General features: G+C 45.5%; 1 pseudogene across 1 annotated transcript; it reads left to right on the top strand.

Moving 5' to 3' along the window:
- The first annotated feature begins 7,437 nt into the window (after positions 1 to 7,437).
- On the top strand, positions 7,438 to 9,425 carry LOC147992717 (beta-1,2-xylosyltransferase XYXT1-like; annotated as a pseudogene). The gene is made up of 3 exons (XR_015615391.1): positions 7,438 to 7,683; positions 7,765 to 7,824; positions 7,930 to 9,425. The product of XR_015615391.1 is annotated as a beta-1,2-xylosyltransferase XYXT1-like (transcript).
- The last annotated feature ends 1,327 nt before the right edge of the window (positions 9,426 to 10,752 follow it).

Genomic DNA, 10,752 nt, shown 5'->3' with positions numbered 1-10,752 from the left:
ATCTATTGATCAACGAGCTAGTCAACTAGAGGCTCACTAGGGACATGGTGTTGTCTATGTATCCACACATGTATCTGAGTTTCCTATCAATACAATTATAGCATGGATAATAAACGATTATCATGAACAAGGAAATATAATAATAATCAATTTATTATTGCCTCTAGGGCATATTTCCAACAAAAACCTAGGCTCGGATGCCACTGTTGGGGAACATAGTAATTTCAAAATTTTCCTACGCACACGCAAGATCATGGTGATGCACAGCAACAAGAGGGGAGAGTGGTGTCTACGTACCCACGCAGACCGACTGCGGAAGCGTTGACGCAACATAGAGGAAGTAGTCGTACGTCTTCCCGATCCGACCGATCCAAGCACTGTTACTCCGGCACCTCCGAGTTCTTAGCACACGTACAGCTCGATGACGATCCCCGGACTCCGATCCAGCAAAGCGTCGGGGAAGAGTTCCTCAGCACGACGGCGTGGTGACGATCTTGATGTTTTACCGTCGCAGGGCTTCACCTAAGCACCGCTACAATATGATCGAGGTGGAATATGGTGGCAGGGGGCACCGCACACGGCTAAGGAACGATCTCAAGGATCAACTTGTGTCTAGAGGTGCCCCCTGCCTCCGTATATAAAGGAGCCAAGGGGGAGGGGCTGGCCGGCCAAGGAGGGTGCGCCAGGAGAGTCCTACTCCCTCTGGGAGTAGGATTCCCCCCCCCCAATCCTAGTTGGAATAGGATTCCTTAAGGGGGGAAGAGAGAGAGGGGGGCCGGCCACCTCTCCTAGTCCTAATAGGACTAGGGGAGGGGGGAGGCGCGCAGCCCACCTTGGGCTGCCCCTTTCACCTTTCCACTAAAGCCCACTAAGGCCCATATAGATCCCGGGGGGTTCCGGTAACCTCCCGGTACTCCGGTGAAATCCCGATTTCACCCGGAACACTTCCGATATCCAAACATAGGCTTCCAATATATCAATCTTTATGTCTCGACCATTTTGAGACTCCTCGTCATGTCCGTGATCACATCCGTGACTCCGAAATAACTTCGGTACATCAAAATGCATAAACTCATAATAATTGTCATCGTAACGTTAAGCGTTCAGACCCTACGGTTCGAGAGTAATGCAGACATGACTGAGACACATCTCTGGTCAATAACCAATAGCGGGACCTGGATGCCCATATTGGATCCTACATATTCCACGAAGATCTTTATCGGTCAGACCGCATAACAACATACGTTGTTCTCTTTGTCATCGGTATGTTACTTGCCCGAGATTCGATCGTCGGTATCCAATACCTAGTTCAATCTCGTTACCGGCAAGTCTCTTTACTCGTTCTGTAATACATCATCATGCAACTAACTCATTAGTTGCAATGCTTGCAAGGCTTGTGTGATGTGCATTACCGAGAGGGCCCAGAGATACCTCTCCGACAATCGGAGTGACAAATCCTACTCTCGAAATACGCCAACCCAACATCTACCATTGGAGACACCTGTAGAGCTCATTTATAATCACCCATTTACGTTGTGACGTTTGGTAGCACACAAAGTGTTCCTCCGGCGAACGGGAGTTGCATAATCTCATAGTCATAGGAACATGTATAAGTCATGAAGAAGGCAATAGCAACATACTAAACGATCGGGTGCTAAGCTAATGGAATGGGTCATGTCAATCAGATCATTCAACTAATGATGTGACCTCGTTAATCAAATAACAACTCTTTGTTCATGGTTAGGAAACATAACCATCTTTGATTAACGAGCTAGTCAAGTAGAGGCATACTAGTGACACTCTGTTTGTCTATGTATTCACACATGTATTATGTTTCCGGTTAATACAATTCTAGCATGAATAATAAACATTTATCATGATATAAGGAAATAAATAATAACTTTATTATTGCCTCTAGGGCATATTTCCTTCAACTACTGCAGGTCCGAGCGCTCCCAGGCGTTAGTTGACTTCCTGCAACGGAAAGCGGTAACTTTCACTAGGTTCGACACCAGGAACGACAAGACCATGCTTGCCCGTGCATGCATCAGAATTCCAGACGAGCACCACGTCGACATCCAGAGGCTATTCTGCATCAAGGGTGGTGGAGAAAGGGACTCCATGGCTGACCTTGCAGCGGCCATCATCGACCCCTCATACAAGAACATGAAGAAATCATTCCCAAAGGAGAAGCACCAGTTCTGGGAGTGGGAGCCACTTTCCCCGATACACCTTGAGTACGCGGCAAAGGACGGATATGTTAGCTACGAGTTGTACCGTAGAATCCTAATCATCAAGAACGGGCTACGTCACCTCCACCAACAACCAATGAAAGAAAGACTCTGCCCACGTAAGAGCAATGACGAGGGATCTTCCAGTGGCTGGAAGCGCCGGAAGGGAAACTGCGGTTGGTAAATTGCGAGAAAATGGATGTCTACATTAAACTAGTAGCAACTACTATTATCATAATTTGGATTGTATGAACCTATGTTGTAAATATGTTTGTTGTTGCTCAAAGATGTTGTGTGTATTGTATTACTATTTTACGTTTGAACTTTGAACACAGTGGTGTGCTCATGTACTAATTTGGATTGTATGAACCTATGTTGTAAATATGTTTGTTGTTGCTCAAAGATGTTGTGTGTATTGTATTACTATTTTACGTTTGAACTTTGAATACAGTGGTGTGCTCATGTAATAATTTGGATTATATGAACCTATATTGTAAATATGTTGTTGTTCCTCAAAGATGATGTGTGTATTGTATTACTATTTTACGTTTGAACTTTAAAGTCAGTGGTGTGCTCATGTACAAATGCATACTACGTTTTGCATGTCTAAATACAATTAGTAAGTTATGTCTAAATGCAATTACTAACTTATGTCCCAGTACTGAGCAAGCATATATTGTATCCATGATTATAGAACGAGAGATATCTCGCATGATATTGTATTATAATTTTCATACTCAACCTTTACAAGAATATGTGATGATATCGTTGTAAACGCTTAGTACAATGCTTATTAAACATTGGCGTGAGCAATTTATAAATATTGCAGAAGATCATTCGGTAAACAGTCACAAGCGACAAGAACTTTGTTACCTTAACCACATTGAAAAAAAAAAATCCTTGCCACCATTTAACATCAAACACCGCTCTATCCATTCAGAACATCCTTGCTATTGTACACAGGTTTCTCTCCGTACACCAGTTCTGCACGATGCCACAAAACTACACTACTGTGTGCAACTGACCTATTTACAAGCGTGACTCACTGAGTGTCTACTCAATCCATGCCTGTGGTGCCACGCACCAGTGACCCTAGAGACTACACACCTGTGCATCATTAACCGAGCCCCTCTAAACAGATATTCGGACCGATGCCTCTACTGCCATACATCTGTGCCTCTAGAATCTTGACACCAGCAAATGGGTTCAAAACCGTGCCTCCGGACAACCGTGCTTGTACTGACTGCACTTCCGTGCCTCTGTTTGCTTGATCAACGTGCCTCACTTGAAACCCAAAGTAACTCTACGTGCTCCGCACGCGTGATCGCCAATGCAACTTTGGTGCTGCACAGACGCGTCTCTTAGTATGCCCGTACCTCCACAACCGTGCTTGTTCTGACTATAATTCCATGCCTCCGTTTTGCTCAATCCACGTGCCTCACATAAAACCAACAATAACTCTACATCCTACACACACATGTGCCTATCGTATGAAACCCATAGTATCTCGCCCGTACAACTTTGGCGCTGCACACACGTAGCTCTCAGTATACCCGTGCCTCCTCACGACCATGCCTGCACTGACTTCAATTTCGTGCCCTCATTTGCTTAATCCACGTGCCTCACATAAAAGAAATACACAGCCGTGCCTCAGACTAAACAACACACGTGCCTCTACTGTATTCAAAACTATAACCCCAATTAAATAACATCCGTCCAAAAGAACATCTTTAAAAGAGATGCACAGCCATACCCCTTCTACAAACATACAACAGCAATGAACACTTAGGTTCTTAGGTTCATATCGTTTCATACATCAAGACAACATTAACCCGTAGCATAGATTTTTAAACAAAATCCATTTATGTTCAAAGGCTATAACTAACATCACTGCGGCAGAAGATTGAAGATAACAACAAGCCTCCCATCACGCTCTTTGAAAGTTATCAGCACCAAGCTGTTTACTTCAATAGACGATGCCTGGAGAAAATCACTGAAACCTTCCTGTTTGAACATCATTCTACTACCCAAGCCAATGAAATAGGAGCAAGGAGTGCTCACATATATATCATCATCACCAGATTCCAAAGTAACTTCAAGGGTTAAAACGCCAGTCCTAGGAAAAGTCACAAACTCCTTCAAACTCCTCACAACAATACCAGGAATAACCTGACAAAAACATCAAGCTATCAGAAATAGAAAAAAATTAAAAACTATAAATAGAAGAGATAATATAAATAAATAAATAAACAGAAACAAAGAAAAAACAGTGGAAAAAAATATGACCATATAATGACTATTAACATTCATGGAATCAATCCTGTGAACAAAAGGACAACACGGTATGTAGACATCATCAAAGAGTTGACACCTCATGAAATACATCTGCTGATAATTAAGAAAAACACCACGGGTGTAATAACAACTCCTAACAAGTTCCATCTCAGAGTCGCTCAAAGCATCAAGAGCTACAAAATATAATTACACAGGCTCAAGGGAACAAAAAAATCATCATGTGCAATAAAACAAGCTAAAAACTTCCTTAAAATAAACCTTACCAACAGAAGGTAAAGGAGACAACGCATCTCCACGACCAACACGATAAAAATCAATACCAATCCATGTTCCATAGTGTTCAAGCCTAATGGTCATTATATCACGAGGACGAACACCATAATCACTGACCAATCGTTCCCAGGAAGGACCATGGAATTTACTCCTCAACCGACCATGACTAAACAAAACACCATACAAATAACCTCATTGCACTGAAAAGCAAGATCAGTATCTTCGTCACCCCTCCTTGTGGCTAAAGCCCTGCACTCCTCGATGTAACGAGCAAGATGAGCTCTAACACTGCACGGAACATACTGCACAACAATTCAAAACAAGGATCATAATCAAAACCTAAATAGCATGAGCAGCACCAAAAGAAATAAACGTGTGTGCCAAAAATTGACCAATTATAAAATGATATTCTTACAACACGCCTCCAACAACGCCGATCCAGGACCACACTGAACCCATCTACAGAAGAATCAACAGAAGAACACGGGCCACCAGGCATATGGCAAAAAGGACAAGCCATAACTGCAAGGAACACAATGATTATCAAGAACTAATCACACAAAAACCAGTTGAAACTTGACATCTGATAGTGTTGGTAGTCCCCACCCGTAACTACCCCATAAATCTCCATATCCCGGAAATATAATGGGAACAAAAAGAGAAACGAGAAAGGGAAACAGGGAACCCACGAAGGAAACCGATAGGGAACGGCGATCACGCGAACGGGGAAGCGCGGTCGACGCTAAAGAAGGACCGCCGTAAAACCAGGCAACAAGCGCGGCGGCCGGGACAGGGGCCGCCGTAACCACGCGACAAGAGCGGCGGCCGCGACGGACGAAGACGACGGCAAAGAAAGAACAGTGCTCCACGACGGTTCGCCCACAACAGAGAGAAAACAAATCTCAAAACAAATCAAAAGGTTTTACAAAACATTAAAAGTATAAGGACTAAAGTGAAAAAAAGAAAAACCGGAAAGGGAAACCAGAAACCGGAAAACACGGGAGACGCCGTGCGCGCGACAAGTGTCGCGCGCGGATCGCCTCGGAAAAGTCTCCCGACCGCTCCACGCGTGACACTTGGTGCGCGGGGAGCGCTCCCTGACTAATCGTTGCAAGGAGCACTCCTCAATTAGTGATTTCGCTGATCCGATCGATCTCTAATGACGTAACGATCCCAGAGCGAGGGCGGCAGAGCCCACTACAGCGCCAGCGCCCAGCAGCTCAGTAGGGCATAAGTTTTTTTTAATACTAGGCCTATGTAAAAAATTTGGGGCCCCTCAGAATTTTCGGCCCTGTGCAGGCCGCACTTCTTGCACCACCGTGGGCCCGGCCCTGGCTAGCTAGCAAGGAAAAAGGCAGAACCAAGAAAGAGATCGCATGCAAGCCTTTGCTCAGGTGTGTGTAGCTCGGTGCTTAGCTATTTTGGCTTTTCTATATACGGTGCAGCCAATTTCGATTTGCATGTGTATTCTGAATATATGAATGTTTGTCTTCTTGGGAAGTGCCTGTAGAAATTTGGATCTGAAGATGCAACTCACGTGCTGCAGAAAAAGTTTCTCAGTAGTCAGACTTCGTCACAAGCCAAAGAAGGACCTAGGCACTCACAAATTTGGAACTCCCTCGTGGGATTTAAAGACCTGTTCTTTTCCTTCTATACAAGGAAAATTGGCATCCCACCAGATTCTTGTGGGATTTACAGAACTAATTTTGTCTCCACATCACACTTATCGTCTTCTATAGGAAAAAGTCTCTTCCAAAGAACAATACTTTTGTCTTCACATCACACCTATCTTCTATATTGAAAAAAATACGCTCAGTTTAGCTCTCTACGTAAAAAATACAACCAATTTTGGTACTCCCTAAAAGATTTGTTACCTCTGTTACATTCTTATGGTGATGATAAATGCATCCTTTCAGAATTGTTTATGTACATAGCTTACTCTCTTATTTTTCATCAAATGAGCCAAAAATAGAATATAGACACATACCGTATCGATGGGCGTGGCGTGCCGCCGCGCGGGATGGCTAGTATGTATCTATGTCTCAAAAAATATGTACTCTCTCCGTCCGTGAATAAGTGTACTTCTAGATTTTGTCCTAGGTCAAAGTTTTAGAACTTTGACCAACTTTATAGAAAAAAGTACTAGCATTTATGACACTAAATTAATATTACTAGATCTATTTTGAAATATACTTTCATAATATATTAATTTGATGTCATATATGTTATTACTTTTTTGTATATAGTTGGTCAAAATTTCAAAATTTTGACTTAAGACAAAAGCTAGAAGTACACTTATTCGTGGACGGAGGGAGTCTATTTAGATTCATCATCGAATAAAGTTTCCAAACATATATTTTTAAGCATGTTACACATGTTTTTGTTGGTTAAATTAAAGACTAAAGATTCCATGCCCGATTTATAAACCCCACAAGTGGGAGTACTAGCAGTAGGATCGCAATGGATGACACGCCCTGCTCCGTCAACGACATGTTATCATTTCATTCTCCGTTAAATACTCAATCAGAACCTAGTATGCCAGCCCACGAGATTAGCAACACTAGTCAACAACAATTTGCACACTTAATTACACTTAGCCCACTAGATTAGCCTCAAGCGCAGCCATGTTGACTTGTATCCTAGTGCAGCCATGTTGACTGCAGAACAAAAGCAAGAATGACAACAGCTACAAAAAGCTCAGAGCGGCGGCGGCGGCAGCAGCAGGAAGTTGCAATGCATGGCGGCGAGGTGAAGCCCGGGACCGGGAGGAGCCAAACAGGCTCGGTGCAGAAGCACCTCCATGTCGGCCTCGTCGGCGGCAGTCTCCTCATGCTCCTCACCTATCTCGTCGCTCGGCATCTCGCCGTCAGCCTCCCCCCTCATGGTGCGTAAATAATGAAACAGTTTAGCTCGCCGGCCGTGTGCATGCACCCCGGAAAGCTAAGCTTCTTTGCTTAATTTGCAGTTGTCATTACGGAAGCACGACAAATCATGGATCCTAAGATCAAAGCTCCTCATGAAACAGGTGAAAACTCGAGTTGTTTTGATCGTATTTGCTTTTATGCTGATGAACGAAGCTAGTTTAACCATGGTAAAAAAAAATTCCTTTTCCTTGCCGTGCGATCGACAGAGAATCAAGGTGGTGTGCAGCACGGCGGGGCGCTCCTATGACCTATCCGACACCTGCCAAGTGGACGGCGACGTCCGCACCAACGGCACAGCCCTGTCGGTGACCCTCGTCCCGGCGAGCTTGTCCGAATCTGAGCGCCGGCAGTGGATGATCACGCCATACTCGCGCAAGCTCGACAGCATAAGGAAGGTCACCGTGACGCAGCTACAGGACCGGGCGGCCGCGGTGCCATGCACGGTGACTCACGACGTGCCGGCGGTCCTGTTCTAGATCGACGGGTACGCGGGCAACTACTGGCACGACTACAGCGACATCCTGCTGCCGCTCTTCATCGAGTCGTGGCGGTACCACGGCGAGGTCATGTTCCTCATCACCAACATCCGGTTCCATCCGCAGTGGCCGGTCAAGTACAGGGCCTTCCTCCGGGGGCTGTCCAAGTACGACGTGGTGGACATGGACGGCGACGCGCAGGTCCGGTGCTTCCCGCGCGTCACCGTGGGGCTCCGCCTCTACAAGGAGCTGAGCATCGTCCCCGAGCTGGTGCCGGGGGGCCGCCTCTCCATGGCCGACTTCACCCGGTTCCTGCGCGAGACCTACGCGCTCCCACGCGCCGCCCCGGTCAGCCTGGCACGGCAACCGCCGCCGCACAAGAAGCCGCGGCTGCTGCTGATCCACCGGGGGCACTACCGCCGGATCCTGAACGAGCCGGAGATCGCGCGGGCGGCAGTGACGGCGGGGTTCGAGGCGGTGGTGGCGGAGCTGCGCGGCGACGCGCCCGACGCGGAGCAGGCGCGGGTGGTGAACTCGTTCGACGTGGTGCTGGGCATCCACGGCGCGGGGCTGACGAACGCGTTGTTCCTGCCGCCCGGCGGCGTGCTGATCCAGGTGGTGCCGTACGGGAAGATGGGGTTCATCGCGAGCACCGCGTTCGGCTCGCCCGCCGCGGACATGGGGCTCGGCTGCTTCGACTACGACGTGAGCGTGGAGGAGAGCTCGCTGCTGGAGGCGCTGGGGCCGGAGCACCCGGCGATCAAGAACCCCGACTCCGTCCACCGAAGCGGCTGGGCCAAGGTGTTCGAGCTCTACCTCGCCAAGCAGGACGTCCGCATCAACGCCACCCGCTTCGCGCCAACGCTGGCGCGAGCGCTCGACCACCTACGCCGCCCTCATTACGGGCATTTGTATATAGCTGCACAACATACCATTGGCAGTCGTTCAGTGGTATGATAGAGAGGTCACTTGCACAAGTGGTTCATTTTTTTAAGACACATTTGCTATTTCACATCTAGGTATGAAATAGCTATCTCACATCTAATCCTACAGCCATTGAATCTTGTCTCTTAAGATTCGTGCAAACAAAGGTTAGGCAACGCGCAAACACATGTTTCTGGCTGGCGCGCGCTCGCGGCGCGTAGTCTCGCTCGCGGCCGGTGTCCAGGTCATTACTAGTGGGGGGGCGGGCCTTCGTCTGTTTTTTGGGCCCCTGCCTTTTTTTGTTTCGGCCTCTGCATCGAATTAGCTGTTTTCTGCGCCTGTGCGTTGGCCATTTTTTCTTTGTCGGACGTTTAGCCATACTAGTAAGCGTGCACGTGCAACACACGTCTCCACAAATACGCATAAAATTTTATGCGAGTATAAATTTTTAATTTGTATTATGAAAATTCCAGAAATAACAGTAAGGCATAACCATGAAAAAAATCGATGTACAACAATATTATGCATTTTAAAGCACACCACCAGTAAACAGAAAAATGATGTACATGGTTCAAAAACATGACATCGGATGAACATGAGCATAATGAGTAATCATGCATACAAGGCATGTATTAGCTGATGTATGATGTATACAATAAATCAAACATAAGAGGCAGAAACTGAAGTGCTGCAGTACAGCCGAACGAAAACCAAATATATTTTTTGTCCAATATATTTGAGAAGTTCTCACACAAAATAGGATGGTTTTTTTAAGATTGCTCTCTTTAAACTCTGATAAGTATATCAAATACCGGCATAAATGGAATACAAAATCACTAAGTTTCTACTCCCTTGGTCATAAATATGTCTTTTTAGAGATTTCAATATGGACTACATGCGGAGCAAAATGAGTGAATCTACACTTCAAACTACATCTATATACATCCGTACGTATTCTATATTGAAATCTCTAAAAAAGACTTATATTTAGGAATGGAGGGAGTAGAACCGGGGAGGGGGGGGGGGGGGGGGGTCTCAATCAATTCTGAAAACATAGTCATGGCCTCATGGGTACATATATAGACAAAACATGTGCCTGTCCGGCGAGCACATCATTCATCGTATTCAATTTCATACTCTTAAACCAACTTAGTGCTTACTTCATCTGCATGTTCTTGGCTTCTTCTGCGAGTTGTTTGGCTTGGTTGTCGAGTGGGCCACACCCGTACCTGGCTGTATCGAGTCTTCTTGTTTGACAGGCCAGGGTGTTTTAGGAATCGACATATATTGACATCCAAATGTATGTTCATTCTTCAAATCTGTGAATTGGAAGATAGAAAATAGTTTTTGTAGAAAACCTCTTCTTTGGTATTAGAAATACATAAATGCATAAAAAAAGATTAACCGACACTGGAAAACAGAAAGTAGCTTTTGTAAAAAAAATGACATTTGCAAGATGGTGAATTATATGATAGATTACACTTGATTTGTCAGAAGAAGAAAAAACGTGGAACAAGAAACATTAACTATCACAACTACCGTATGTCAGTACCAAACCCCTGTAGATGTCTAGTGCCCAAGATTGGCATATTATCAATTGATCCAAGTTCTCCATTGGCATAACAGTTT

This window comes from Triticum urartu, chromosome 1A, assembly GCF_056163025.1.
Source record: "Triticum urartu cultivar PI428250 chromosome 1A, HENAU_Tu73, whole genome shotgun sequence".
NCBI lineage: Eukaryota > Viridiplantae > Streptophyta > Magnoliopsida > Poales > Poaceae > Triticum > Triticum urartu.
This window is presented reverse-complemented; position numbering and strand designations above follow the sequence as displayed.